Here is a 14,916-nt window from a genome sequence, read left to right as displayed (position 1 = left end):
ATATAACAAGTATAGTATAACATATCATATATCATGCATGTATTTCCAATAAGTCTTCTCATCAGTCTTCTTGTTAATACGATACTTATGACCACTGTAGTAAAGATGCTTGCCGCCACGAACAGAGTCGATGAAAATCAAACGTACCTGTGCATTAGCCATCGTTTTGAACGTTAATGATCATGTTACCTATTTTCATGCATTTAGGCTACATCTATTTCGCGTCGGGGTAAATGTATATCCGGTAATACTATAAAAACACGAAACCAAATAATATATCGATATTTAGGGATTTATCCTGACATTATTCTCTTTGGACTTTCCATGGTATATTGTTATGAATCATAATTTGATTTATTTGAGAAAACAAGGCAGGAGCTCGCCTAATGTTGGTCACATAGCATTGTTCCTTGTTGGAGAGTTATGCAGCCAACATCCGAATTTGGGAAGCTGAACGTGCGCAGATCGTTATACTTTTAAAAGGTTTGCGCAGATCGTTATACATTTGAAACGTTAACGACACATGTTCAAGATATGACATTGTTAACTGATTCAGAGGCAGAATGAAGATTGAAGAGACTGTCACTCTGCAACGTGCTAATGAATTACTCTGCACTGTCTTTGTATAAATATTATCTTGCACAACACAGACTTTCGTTGCATATTGGTTACCATGCAATGTTTACGTCTGTATTCTAGATAAAGTGTCCGTGTTGGTAGTCAATAAGGCAAAACATGGTTTCACCAAGGCCTCGTTACCCGGTTTGACAACCTAATCTATTTCTGATTAGAACTCTCGTGACATTTATAACGCGGATCATGAAGCTATAAATATATCCACGAACATTTCACACGCACATCACATGGAGCAGCTATTTTTTGCATCATGAAAATCCCTTTCCGTCTGATATATATCAAGAAGTTAATAAATATGTGTTTCGTCAACATACACTGCACGAAATTTGTTTAGAATGTAAACACATACAAGACATGTTTAGATCTAAGCATGTGCAGGAATGTATTTAAATCCTAAACGGAATACATATTTGGTGTCTTCTGTCTGGACACGTTTTGGGTCTAAACGTATGAAAACAAACTATCGTCTCACAGCCTAAACACCACCTAAAAATCTAAAACATCCCCATATTCCAACCATGCTTAGAAGTAAAACATGTTTAGAATTTAGATTTTAAACATGTTTCGAATGTAAACTTGTTTATGATAAAATGCATATCATTGTGTATATCCCCAATTTTGAATTTAAACATATTTAAATAAAGTAAATATAATTAGGCATTAAGTCAAATATGGAAAAGATGTATAATGTATATTGAAATCAGGCACATGCATAACGCACATACCTCCAGGATCTACAACGAACTTGGTACAATTTTATCATAATAATGTACAGATAAACCAAGTACAAATAAAGGTGACGTCCACAATCTCCAAGTACAGGACGCAGCGTGAAGGTCGTATCCCGCCGAGGTTGGTAGTTGGTTGGTTTGTTGTTTAACGCTGCACTCAGCAATATTCCAGCTATATGACGGCGGTCTATAAATAATCGAATGTAGTTGTATGTAGTTGAACAGCAAACACAACATCGCGTTCAAGATTATTTCATTTATATAGCGACGGGCACGTGCTAATCCGGACTAATGCCGGTTTCAAAGTGCCAGCCACCTGAGATACCATGCCGCAGTTTAACATCGATACCTCACACAGACACAGTATATATGAACGTCAACACCGTCTCGATTATCCGACGAAACAGACTCTACTGGGAGCAAGAGGCAGAATAGTGGGGAACTTTGTATGAATGGATCACTAAAAATCAGTGATGACACCGGGTTTTCGCGAAAAGGCAAATCTTGTCCTGCTCTACCGGTAGCACCCGGCACTCACACAATTTGCATGAATAGTTAGCGTTGCCTTACACCTCACAACAATACGCCTCACTAAAACCATACGACGGTTGGTTGGTTTGTTGTTTAACGCCGCACTCAGCAATATTCCAGCTATATGACGGCGGTCTGTAAATAATCGAGTCTGGACCAGACAATCCAGTGATTGATATCATGAGCATCGATCCACGCAATTGGGATCGATGACATGCATCAACCAAGTCAACAGTAAACAGAGGAACAGAAGAAGCTATACCACTCATGAAGTTGATTGTATGACATGTTTTATTTTCAGTTGATTTTACACTTTACCAAGTGTAAAGAGTGATCTGGAAAGCAATATCTCCAAGGAGATATTGTTCGATCTCACATAAACCCTAGCCCATAGTCAGAACTGGATCAAACCGCCTCCGTTGTCAACTTGATAGAGCGTCTGCCCAGATCGCGGAATGTCGGTGCTTTGATCACTGTTTGCGTCATACCAAAAGACGTAACTTGTTGTTACCCTGCCTGGCGCTCGGCATTAAAGGGATAAAAGAAGGACTGGTAGGCTTGGAGTCAGTATACTGTGTCTGGGCGGGGTATTCGTGTTATACTGCGGCATGTGAGCTCGCACTATAATACCACACACACACGCACACACGCACACACACACACACATGCATGCAAACACACACACACGGTCATCATATCCCTGAAGAAGGAGTATGCAGGGTATTGTAGTGAGTACGGAGTCTCCGACGGTTATAGTGAACAAGTGGCAGACGATGTTCAGCCAACAGATTCCACACGCTCTGATGGTTGCCATTGTACAATATGTTTGTCGTGGCTTGTGCCTATCTAATGAAAAACCCTACTATATAGAACAGTGCCGTAGCCAGCCGGGGTGGGGGGTGGGTGCAGTTGCACTTGTTGGGGACAAGTAATACTTGTACAAATATTTGCCTGAAAGAGAATACCTATTTGTGAATGTAATTATATTAATCTTGTCAAAGAAGAAAAGGATGAACAAAGTCTTTCAGTCGAGTCATATGTCTGTGTAACGTGTAATTACCGAATTGAAACAACATGTTACGAAATTTGTACGTAAAAGAACTTAGTGTAAAACCCAAAAGTTGTATACAATCAACAAATGTATTACAAATTTAACAAGGTTCACAAATCAACACAAATTACTGCACAGCAATTACAAAGGCAGTACACTATAGAGTGGTGGAATAATATTCAATGGCAATATGTAGTATAATATGATGGTAGTGGTCAGTATCAAATACAAACATACAGTGGTGATAGCAAATGTCAGTGATAATAATATATATTCCGACAGCGGTCAAGCTTCCGAGACGGGTCTTGGCAGGGATTCAGAGGAGATGAGTGATCCACAAACGAAAGCTGGTTCCGATGCGATATAGAGATATGCGTAAACACGCTCTTGTCCCACTATATATACAGGATAGATAAGCTACTGGACATCTCTACATAGTGCCCTCACCAGTCTAGAGGCACTTGAACATACCGCATGTTTCTATAACATACTATCACCGTCCGCGGTATACCGAACCGGAAGTCTACACACCACACCACCCAAGCTCCTTCCCAGCGCGTGACACATCACTATATAGTAACTTCCTGACGACTGCTTACATTAAATAGTACTACACTCCTGACGACTAATCACTGTCCAAACACAATGCAATGAGCGTCTACCAAATCTCAACACAAACATTGTTAAACAATAAAATACACTGCCATATAACACCTGTTGTAGCATTATGCATTGAAAACTATTTTTGAACATTGCGTCAGTTTCTGCTAGAATGGTTTTCATTTGAATGTCACATTACAATACCCAACGACTGCAAAGAGACAAATTCAATGCATTGCCCCAATGGGCATTCAAGTCATTTCGTTCTGAAATGTAACTGATCCGTGAATCAAAGAGTACCATTGGAAGAACCGCCCTCGTATGATCAATGTTTAATCGAATGCTATGAGAATTCACACCCTATTCCATTGTCTATACACATGAACACCTGCTTTATATAGAACATATTGGTACAGACAAATGGGCATGTGTAATTCATATGGCTGAATAGGTATGTGGTTGATTGAGAATGATTGCGTTAGGTGACGTTGAAAGTACATACAGGTATAACTGTTACATCTGGACTAATGTCCAACACTGGAAGAACGCCAAACATATCTTCAATGGGCCAAATGGCAAAATATTTCTATTAAATGAAAACGATGTATAGTTGAACAAAAACCATTTAGTAGAGCGTAGTAAGCACTGATCCAGCTATTCAAATAAATAAAGTGCCAAAACCCTTTCCATATCAAATAGAAATCTCTCCAGAAAGCAGAGTCGATTGTACTATTCCGATTATATCGTGAGCATGTGTCTATGAATCACTATCAAATAGTAATGATACCAGGTGTTCGCGACAAGGTGAGCGTATCCTGCCCCATCGGTGGCACCCGTCACAGTACACCTGCAAAGGCATGTCAACTGTTCACCTAAAAAAACACGGGAACAGATAGTACAAGTCAAAATAGGGAATTGCATCGGACATAATTTTTTGTCACTGAGGCGTCAAATTTGGAAATGTCCACCACATGTGTACCATAGGTAGACTCACCAAACCCACCATGGGTTTATTCATATTTAACGTTCAGTAACATGGAGGGGAAAATAAAGTTTACGTGACTTTTTTTTATTCATGCTGCTACATGTTCATCTTGTCAGTCCATTGAACAATGTTGCGTTTTCAACAAGTGGTTTTTACGTGTGTGTATCATGTTAAAATAAAAAACACATTTGTGGAGTAGAAGGTCGTGAGTTCGATCCCCGATCGCGTCATACCAAAAGACGTTAAAAGATAAAGATGCTACTTGTTGTTACCCTGTCTGGCGCTTAGCATTATGGGATGAATAAGGACTGTTCAGCTTGGAGTCAGTATACTGTGAGGACTAGCACTATTAAACCGGTATTAGTCCGGACAAGCACAAGCAGCCACACACACGTGCAGCGTTATACAAGTGCAATAATCCTTAACACAACGTCAAATATAAAGGTAAACGCCAGATATTAGACAAGAACAGTTATTTCACGGCGTGTCATGTTGGTGTGGAAGGAAAGCTCGAAGTGATGCAGGTCTCAGACGTTTACCACTTCGGTGAAACTCACGAGCACAGGTATGGTGCTGACAATGTCCAACCTAAAAACATAATCTGGGTGAACCGGGATTCGAACCCACAATCATAGGTTTCTGGCGTACCCAAGGGACGCAACTCTGCACAGCGAACCGCGACGCCTCAGACGACTGGGCCACCCGCGCTCTCCTTATAATGAAACTAGGAGACTTCAGTCCACCAGCAGAAATATCGACCAGTTCAAGTCAATGCATCGTTTAAGAAATACGATCGTGTTTGGGAGGTGGATGATGAGTTGGAGATATAGGGCTTATTCAAAACTTAACGGTTGAGGGTCTACTTGTAACCACATGTCGCATTCAGTGGGTATTCCCACAAGCAATATGTGTCAAGGTCATGTTGTGTTGACGTGGAATAAGCAGTGGTCTGTTGTAAGGCGAGTTCAAACCGGACTTTTAACCAGTTTGGCGTTGACCAATCCTGTACTTTTTCCCCGCGTGTATTCAAAACTTTGCGAGTGGCGTTTCCTTTGATTTTCTTGAGCCGTTAGTTTGATAACTAATGCTTTCCCCACCGTGCGTTACTCAGTTACTTCATTGCGGATCGATAGATAATCCATTCGGAAGCCTCACGCGCGCAGAATGCACTTGGATACACCAAAAAGACAGTTAAATACTTATAACATAACTGCTCGAAAACATCAAAGGAAAAAAGCCTCAAACAAAGGATATCAATGGGATAATATTGATGCAAAGGGTGTACATGCAGGCGAGTATCTACGTATACGTGACAATGTTAGGGACATATGCGCGGAAGCAGGGGACAACAGTAATAAGGTGCATGTTTTCAGTGTTGAGAATCTTCACATCTTTCCAATAGATTAAAATATGAACTATACATATAACCATAATAATTATTTCTTAGGAAAGGTATCAGTTTTTCTTACTTCTTTTGCGTATGAATACAATACTAGCGAACCCCTGAAAAGATAACCTAGAGTGGTAAAGATGTTTTATCCACGTGACAGAACAGCACACACCACAAATCCCTTACCCATACTTATTTTGAACGTAACGCATTAGTTTTTTGACCAAGTTGAAAAAACGAGTTTACTAAAAGCAAACTTTCCTGCTAGCAGACCAGTTAGCATATTTATCTGATGTTTGTGGCATGTTTTATCACATGGCTAATACTATCTATTATCATATAATGGGTAGGTTTCTCGGCAGGATAAAGCCAACGGATATAAACGATATCCGTTGGGGTCATATTCGGATAGAGATGCATATATCGAAGGTCAAGTAAGTCAACTAGGGACATAAACACATAAACACTCGCCAAGGCTCGCTAAATACAATGTTTATTCCTAATGCAGGATATTTACCATCCCCAAACACACTCGCGTGATAACCTCTATTTACATGATGATAAACAATATATGCCAATCTAAAGGTTATAATGATAACACATGCAAAGAAATACGGTTCACCTCAAGTCCCTCAGATAAGAGGTGTTAATTCAAAGTAGCATGCATACTTTACTCTTATCTTAACAACCTTTGCGAACAGTACACGTATATACAGCGTATTCATGATGTGGAATGATTGCCCTTACTTGATCCCTTCCTTTACAAAAGTACAGAATGATCAACATGTTAATAGATGCAATCAACCGTATTATTCACATCAAACTTAAATATTGAGTAAGACATGAAGTAGTTGTAAATCCGTTAGTCGACTGAATATATTTTGTACAGCTTCAAAAAGGAAGTGTATGACACTCTCGTCTGAGTTTAAAGAATACTATTAAGATCAAATTGTATGCCAAATTAAAAACAATTAAATCGACGAGATCAATGTAATCACATTTGAGGAAATGACGTAAAACACTTTCAGAGTCGAATTGCATATATGATTTTCTGAAAAATTTGAATTTGAATAAGTCGACATGTTGAGTCTTGTAGGTCCTTACTACGTTATAGTGGGTTAAGAAATTCAAATTTACTTCCTTGTAGAGGACTGACCAGTATCTATGTACACAAAAAGCGCCAGACTTGGCGTGCATGGTTGGTTTTGAAAAGAACTAATTCAACACCCGATCTCAAGTTATGATACGCTTTGTTCAGTCTTACATACTTTCGGTAATTCGAGGGTCATCGCGTTTTGGAAAATTCGTGTTTCTATTGCCGGTTTATACAACATTCCCAGTACATGTGGTTGGGGTGGGTTTGTTTGTCGTCAAATTGAGTCGCTGTACAGAGTTGCCCCTCGGAGGCATACAGAAACTGTGTTTATCACCAAGCTGATATGCCGTCATATAACTGAGATATTGTTCAAAGCGGCGTTAAAAGCATCTCACTCACTCCTGGTAAAAGTAGAAACGACAAGCATCCAGTATGTATACAGGCGAGGTATTTTTTTCTTTTCTTACTTCTTTTTTTTTTGGGGGGGGGGGGGGTTAGTTAACGTCACACTCAGCAATATTCCAGCTATATGACGGTGGTCTGTAAATAATCGAATCTGGACCAGACAATCCAGTGATTGATATCATGAACATCGATCCACGCAATTGGGATACGATGACATGCAACAACCAAAGCAGCGATCCTGACCACCCGATCTTGCTGTAAATTAAGATCTTCACATGTTGAGCCTTGTATGTAGAATATTTACTTTCTCATCAACATGCTCCTTTTACAACTGATTAAAGTTGACTCCACATATAAACTGCTATCATGAATGACGGATTTTTGTAGTCCTTATAAATTTGGTTACTACAAGATTAAATTGGTTTCGTAGGTACGCTGTACGTTTTATTTGCTGAAGGAATTAATAACTGAATATAATATGTAAGATATGTAGAATGTTTTTTTTGTCTGTCTGTGTGTAATATTCAATGGTAAACATCCCGTTTCATTAATATTTATAATCTAGCTTTCGCAGCAAATTTTGAAAAGATAAGTAAGGATAAGATTCATCGATGAACAACTTCTTTATTACAATTAGAAGCGACGTTTCGGTGTAGGTTCTAACACCGTTATCAAGCAAGTGACTTAGTTTGTTGAGTAACTTCCTTACCTGGACTTTACTAACAGAACAAAGCACAAGTAACCTCTAACCATGTAGGCATGTAAGGGCTAAGTTTGAAATCGTGTTTGAAAGTTTGAAAAGAAACTAAAATAAACGAAAAAAGTAGTTACTTCCATTATCTAGTACTCATTTTTTTCTAGTACTCAATTGCATTTAAAACACATCTGTGACGTCATTCTATTGTTTGAACGCTCCATTATTTTTCAGGAATGGAGAGTTTCTTGTCAACTGTACATTATCTTGAAGCAGCATTTGAATTTTTCAAATATTTTCAACTACAGAATATTTTGTCAAAGTGTTAAAGTAGGGATGAGTTTTAAGTAGGGGAATATCCTCGTAACTCTCCATTCCTTAAAAATAATGGGCCTCTGATCCATTATTTTTAAGGAATGGAGAGTTACTCGGACATTCCCCTCTACAAAGAAACATATCAGCAGGAAGGGGAGAACAGTTGGTGCATATGTGGATGCTTACGTCTTGCCTCAATGTCTTACCCCGAAAATTTACACAGATGTTATCAGTCCAGCATTTCACATATTGTTTTCTCAGTTACCTTCAGATGACATTTGCTTTCATTTGTCACAAATTGTCCTGAACCTCTGAATATAGATACGTCACTTTATCTATGGTCACCGCGTTTTTTAGTTATAAATGCCCCATGGATCAAGGAATAAAGTTTTTCTTTAAGTTTGTTTTGTGGGATAGAAGTTTAGGAAGTAGAAAGATCAAACGTTTTGACAGAATTGAACTTGGTTCTTTTCTGAGACTGCAGCAATTCAAGGAAATCCTTTGAGGTTTTGAGGGGGCACGGGTGGCCCTGTTGTCTAAGGCGCCGCAATGCGCTGTGCAGACAACTGCTTATTCCACGTCAACACAACATGACCTTGACACATATTGCTTGTGGGAATACCCACTGAATGCGACATGTGGTTACAAGTAGACCCTCAACCGTTAAGTTTTGAATAAGCCCTATATCTCCAACTCATGCTGCACCCCCCACACACGATCGTATTTCTTAAACGATCCATTGACTTGAACTGGTCGATATTTCCGCTGGTGGACTGAAGTCTCCTTGTTTCATTATAAGGAGAGCGCGGGTGGCCCAGTCGTCTGAGGCGTCGCGGTTCGCTGTGCAGAGTTGCGTCCCTTGGGCACGCCAGAAACCTATGATTGTGGGTTTCTAGGTTTGTCAGCACCATACCTGTGTTCGTGGATTTCACCGAAGTGGTAAACGTCTGAGACCTGCATCACTTCGGGCTTTCCTCCCACATTAAGCCCACACGCCGTGATATAACTGTAATATTGTTAAAAGCGGCGTTACACCCAACTCACTCACTCACTTTGAGGTTTTGCGACTCCAGATGGTATTAATTCCACTTGTCTAAAATACCTTCTGTTAATATAAAGAAAGTCCTTCCTTGATACTATTCACCTTTACTCTCTGTGAACGACCTTTAGAGAACATTATAACAAATACAAGAATACAAGAGTGTACCTTTTCATGCTTTTTAGCATTTGTTTCGCGTGTCACGGATACTCCTGAACTTTGAGAATTAAATGAGCCAATTTATATCGAAGACAGCTTCGCCGGTTCCACTTTAGAAATATCTATGAATACGTATTAGTGCCACAGTCTAAAAAAAGTATCGTCTACGTAGATGACAGTATAATGTACGTAGAGGATAATTTCATCTACGTAGAAGACACTAATCACATCTACATAGAAGGAACTTTTACACTATTCTTTCAAGTAAGCGAAATAGTTCCGGGTCAGTATATAATCCCTGGTTTAATTAATAATGACCGATTTGTTTGACTTTTCATCTTCTACGCAGATGAAAGTTTCATTTACGTTGATGAAAGTATTATTTACGTAGATGAAAGTTTCATTTACGTTGATGAAAGTATTATTTACGTAGATGAAAGTTTCATTTACGTTGACGAAAGTATTATTTACGTAGATGAAAGTTTCATTTACGTTGATGAAAGTATTATTTACGTAGAAGAAAGTTTCATTTACGTTGATGAAAGTATTATTTACGTAGATGAAAGTTTCATTTACGTCGATGAAAATATTATTAACGTAGATGAAAGTTTCATTTACGTTGATGAAAGTATCATTTACGTAGATGATAAAAATAATTTAGACTGTGGCACTAATACGCTTCTATAAATATCTCCACATAGTGTCCCCTGCCCTTTGAACAAACATGAAACTGAGTTGTAACTATAACCTGCCTGATAAGGGTCGACATATGACACGTGATTATCATACGTTGATACATAGGGCGCACCAGAATCGTGAACTGCATACCATATATAAAATACTTACTAAATCTTTCCGTAGCATAAAGAATACGTATCAGGAACAAGTATGCGAGCATATTACATATTTTGTTATTTGCTTGATGTAATACTTATGAAGCAGGAACAAACGCGGGTAATACTCTCGTTATTATATGATAATCAATGTTTAAGATGGCGTTATGTACTGAAGTACATGAGAAACCGTGTATGAATACACTGCTAAAGGTGACCTACCCATTAATGAAAAATTATTATACCAAAGATTTTTTCAATCATGAGCGTTGACAGGACAGTATAAAGCAAAGCCCTTATCCAAACCTTCTTGTGAATGTTACGCAATAGTTTATGCAATACACTGATGTAAAAAGTTTACTAAAAGTAGTTCCTATCAGGTGACTCCATTTTCATTCTAATCGGCTCAGGACGTCATGTTTATTAATATTTCACTACACGTGTAACACTATCTATTGCAAGATAAACCCTATCTATTATATGATAAACAAGACATAGATATATATAAATTTAAAGTACCATGCATATTCGACGCTTATCTCGACGAACCAACAATTGATTACTACTTAACAAGCCTTTGCGACCAGTACACGTATACACACCGTTATCATGATATGGAATGATTGATAGATAACAGCAGCTATTGATGAAACCGCTATCGTATAACTTACCTGTCGTGTCAGTGAGTGAGGGAGTATGATTTTACGCCGCTTTTAGCAATTGTCCAGTATTATCACTGCTTCACCCATTGTACCCATTTTGGGAATCGAAACCCGGGTCTTCGGCGTGACGGGCGAAGGCTGTAACCGCTAGGCTACCCGACCGCCCTAATGCTGACGATGAATCCAGCTGAAGACAATCACCGGCATCACCTAAATCAGAACGTGCGACGAGTTACCAAACCGCCGTCCTCAACATAATGACACCATAGAATTTGAAATTAATTCCACTTGTCTCAAATACTTTCTGTTAATATAAAGAAAGTCCTTCCTTGATACTATTCACCTTTACTCTCTGTGAACGACATTTAGAGAACATTATAACAAATACAAGAATACAAGAGTGTACCTTTTCATGCTTTTTAGCATTTGTTTCGCGTGTCCAATACTCCTGAACTTTGAGAATAAAATGAGCCAATTTATATTGGAGACAGCTTCGCCGGTTCCACTTTAGAAATATCTATGAATACGTATTAGTGCCACAGTCTAAAAAGGTATCGTCTACGTAGATGACAGTATAATGTACGTAGAGGATAATTTCATCTACGTAGAAGACACTAATCACATCTACATAGAAGGTACTTTTACATTATTTTTTCAAGTAAGCGACACTAGTTCCGGGTCAGTATATAATCCCTGGCTTAATTAATAATGACCGATTTGTTTGACTTTTCATCTTCTACGCAGATGAAAGTATCATTTACGTAGATGAAAGTTTCATTTACGTTGATGAAAGTATTATTTACGTAGATGAAAGTTTCCTTTACGTAGATGAAGTATTATTACGTAGATGAAAGTTTTATTCAGTATTATCACTGCTTCACCCATTGTACCCATTTTGGGAATCGAAACCCGGGTCTTCGGCGTGACGGGCGAAGGCTGTAACCGCTAGGCTACCCAATCGCCCGACCTGTCGTGCCAATGGTGACAGGGTGTACGTGTTCCCGGTTGGAAGCGGAGCCCTGGGTGTGAACGGTATGGACATTATATCGCGACCTTTTCGCATAAAAAGTGAGAATGAAGACAAATAATATTTCCTGTGAGAGTCATGAGATGAAAAAACGTATAGATGTTTGAAACATTGAAAATAATTCAGTTGTAACATCCACGTTAGATTTATCTATCATTTCTATTCTGATCAGACACACAATCAAATATAGTTCACGCCATCAGAAGATTTTGTGTTTGTTTGTTCGTTGTTTAACGCGGCAGTCAACAATATTCCAGCTTTATTTGAAACACACCCTCTTCGAACCGGCCTGAAAGGACACAACTAAATAGGTGGGAAAATATTTGGTTCAGGTCTAGGTGAGGCAGGACTTGTGGGTAGTTTAGCAAAGGTAGTTAAATGGGCAATTTGAATTGCCAGCACAACTCCCTTGCCTCGGGAAGATGAAGACGTTTATGTTAGCCAAAGACTTACCCAACATTCGAATAGACAACGCAATTTGGAAATAGCTCCAGTAATGTCATATCCCGAGTGGTACCGTCCTCAACTCAATGACGGGACCACTTGCCTGAGACCCAGTGTCCTTGAAAATATGCACCAAAGCCTGCACTGCAAGCAGCATCCGTGCATAGCTGCAGGGTTTTATTGTCGTCCCACTCACTTTCCTGAAACACTGACATACCTTTGAGGTGAGGTGAGGTGAAATGGGGTTTAACGTCGCGTCCAAGATTATTGCACTTATATAGCGACGTGCATGCACGTGTGTGTGTGTGTGGCTGCTTGTACTAGTCTGGACTGATGCCGATTTATATAGTGCTAGCACACTGAGATACCATGCCGCAGTTTAACATGAATACCCCACTCAGACACAGCATGCTGACTCCGAGCGACCAGTCCTTGTTTTAGCCCCTTAATGCCGAGCGCCAGACAGGGTAACAACAAGTACCATCTTTTAACGTCTTTTGGTATGACGCGGCTGGGGATCGAACCCCGGACCTTCCGCTCTCCGGGCGGACGCTCTACCACGAGAGCGCGGAGGCGGTCACATACCTTTGAAACCCGACAGGAATGTTAACCACATAGGTCCTGTTGTACCAACCGTGGATTCGAAGATGCAGCGATTTTACCTTGCACATCTCGTCAATAGGTCTGCGGTAGAATGCACGACCCATCGGTATAGCGCTGCTTGTAACGTTGGATTTACCCATCGTTGACTGCAACTGGTGCTTTGTGTACTTATTTATACCTGCTTCAGTCAAGCCCCCGAGTTCCATGGTAACGTCGCCGTTTATTTCTTGTGATAAGCGGACCTGCATAGCTATCGTATCGATCTCGAGACCCAGAAACGTAATGCAGATGGTGGATTAACCTACAGTTATCCACAAGGTGCCTATCGGCGGATGTGATGTTTTGCTTCTTTAGGACCAAGCCAATCGGCGACACTTGCAAATATTCGAAGGGTGGGTCGTAGTAGGGCCGAGCAATCCCACCTAACAAGGTCTCTCATTCGTGACCAACTCGTGTTATTCCGGGACAAGCCGAATAGCGACTCGTGCCCCTCTCATGGCAATTTTTCTAAACGGGTTCCGTCTTAGCGCAAACGGGAATACCTAAAACAATTGTCAACTCGTTGTCTAATGGTTAACATATATTTCCCCATATATTATATATATTTCAGATGCAATTTAAAGCACATTGGGACATGCGGAATTATACAGTACGATTGAACACATGTAAATGTGTCTTGGGTATATCTTTAGATGCAAGATGTATGTAAAATCAAAAATTATTTCTGAGGGATTCTTTGACGAAGAACTTGAAATCGTGCGCGTATTCTGATTGGTTTGTCATTCATCGATAGGGGGACGAGTCTTCTTGCGGGTTACGGAAAGGGGCGAACGGTGACGAATGCAAGGTCTCTTTGTCCAGCTTGGACTCGGCTATGGATTGTGACTGAGGTTCCCACACCGACAAGTGACCCGCAGATCGCTACAGGCGGAGTCCCTGATAAACTAGGCGAAAACCAGATTGGAATCCATCAAACAAATTTAATGCAGGAAACATTTACACTGGAATATGGTAGCAGATACGGGGGTAAATTACTTAGCTTGACTGGAGTTGGTGCTAGTGGCGTTGATTGTTGTTCCTGACGATGGTTGCCGGTACATGTACTTCCAGGGTGGGTGTTGCTTGTAGTGCTCCATCCTCCATAAACGCCTCACGCCGATATATGTGTTTTTTGTCAATGGTACGTGCATTCAGCTGTAATGGAACAGAGTTGACAAGTCTGGGCGAAGAAATCCCTCTCCAGCAGTTCGGTAAACAAGTTGAGATACTCTATGTTCAATCTTACATTCTTACGTTTTCCCCTAATCGATGGTTGAAAAATTCGTGTTCCTATATATTGCCGGTTTGTACCATATTCCCAGTAAATGTGGTTAGTTAGTCGTCCGATTTTTTTCGCTGTACAGAGTTGCCTCTCAGAGGCATACAGAAACTGTGCTGGCGGGTTCGAGTTCCCTGAGTTTGCCCTGATTATTTTTCTTAGACTTGCATCACTTCGGGCTTTCCTCCCACATCAAGCTGAGGTACCGTCATATAACTGAAATATTGTTCAAAGCGGCGTTACACGATTCTCACTCAGGAGAAACAAAGGAGAAACGATTATGAATAAGTCCTCGGTGTTTTATTTGGTTTTAAAATGCGCTCATATAAGACCAAAACTTATATCCACAACAAATCATGACATCGGTTAAGCTTCAAGCTATATGTACCATATAACG

The 14,916-nt window shown here is 39.9% G+C and overlaps 1 long non-coding RNA gene across 1 annotated transcript; it reads right to left on the bottom strand.

The window, feature by feature from the left end:
• Positions 1 to 407: 407 nt before the first annotated feature.
• LOC124142038 lies at positions 408 to 12,939 on the bottom strand. Its single transcript, XR_006862121.2, has 3 exons — positions 12,608 to 12,939; positions 11,137 to 11,337; positions 408 to 1,554 (listed from the first exon to the last, which is right to left on the bottom strand). It is a non-coding gene; the product is annotated as an uncharacterized LOC124142038 (long non-coding RNA).
• Between the last annotated feature and the right edge of the window lie 1,977 nt (positions 12,940 to 14,916).

Source organism: Haliotis rufescens, unplaced genomic scaffold (assembly GCF_023055435.1).
Source record: "Haliotis rufescens isolate VD_foot unplaced genomic scaffold, xgHalRufe1.0.p SCAF_81, whole genome shotgun sequence".
Taxonomy (NCBI): domain Eukaryota; kingdom Metazoa; phylum Mollusca; class Gastropoda; order Lepetellida; family Haliotidae; genus Haliotis; species Haliotis rufescens.
The sequence above is the reverse complement of the archived record's forward strand: the minus strand, read 5'-3'. Positions and strand labels throughout refer to the sequence as shown.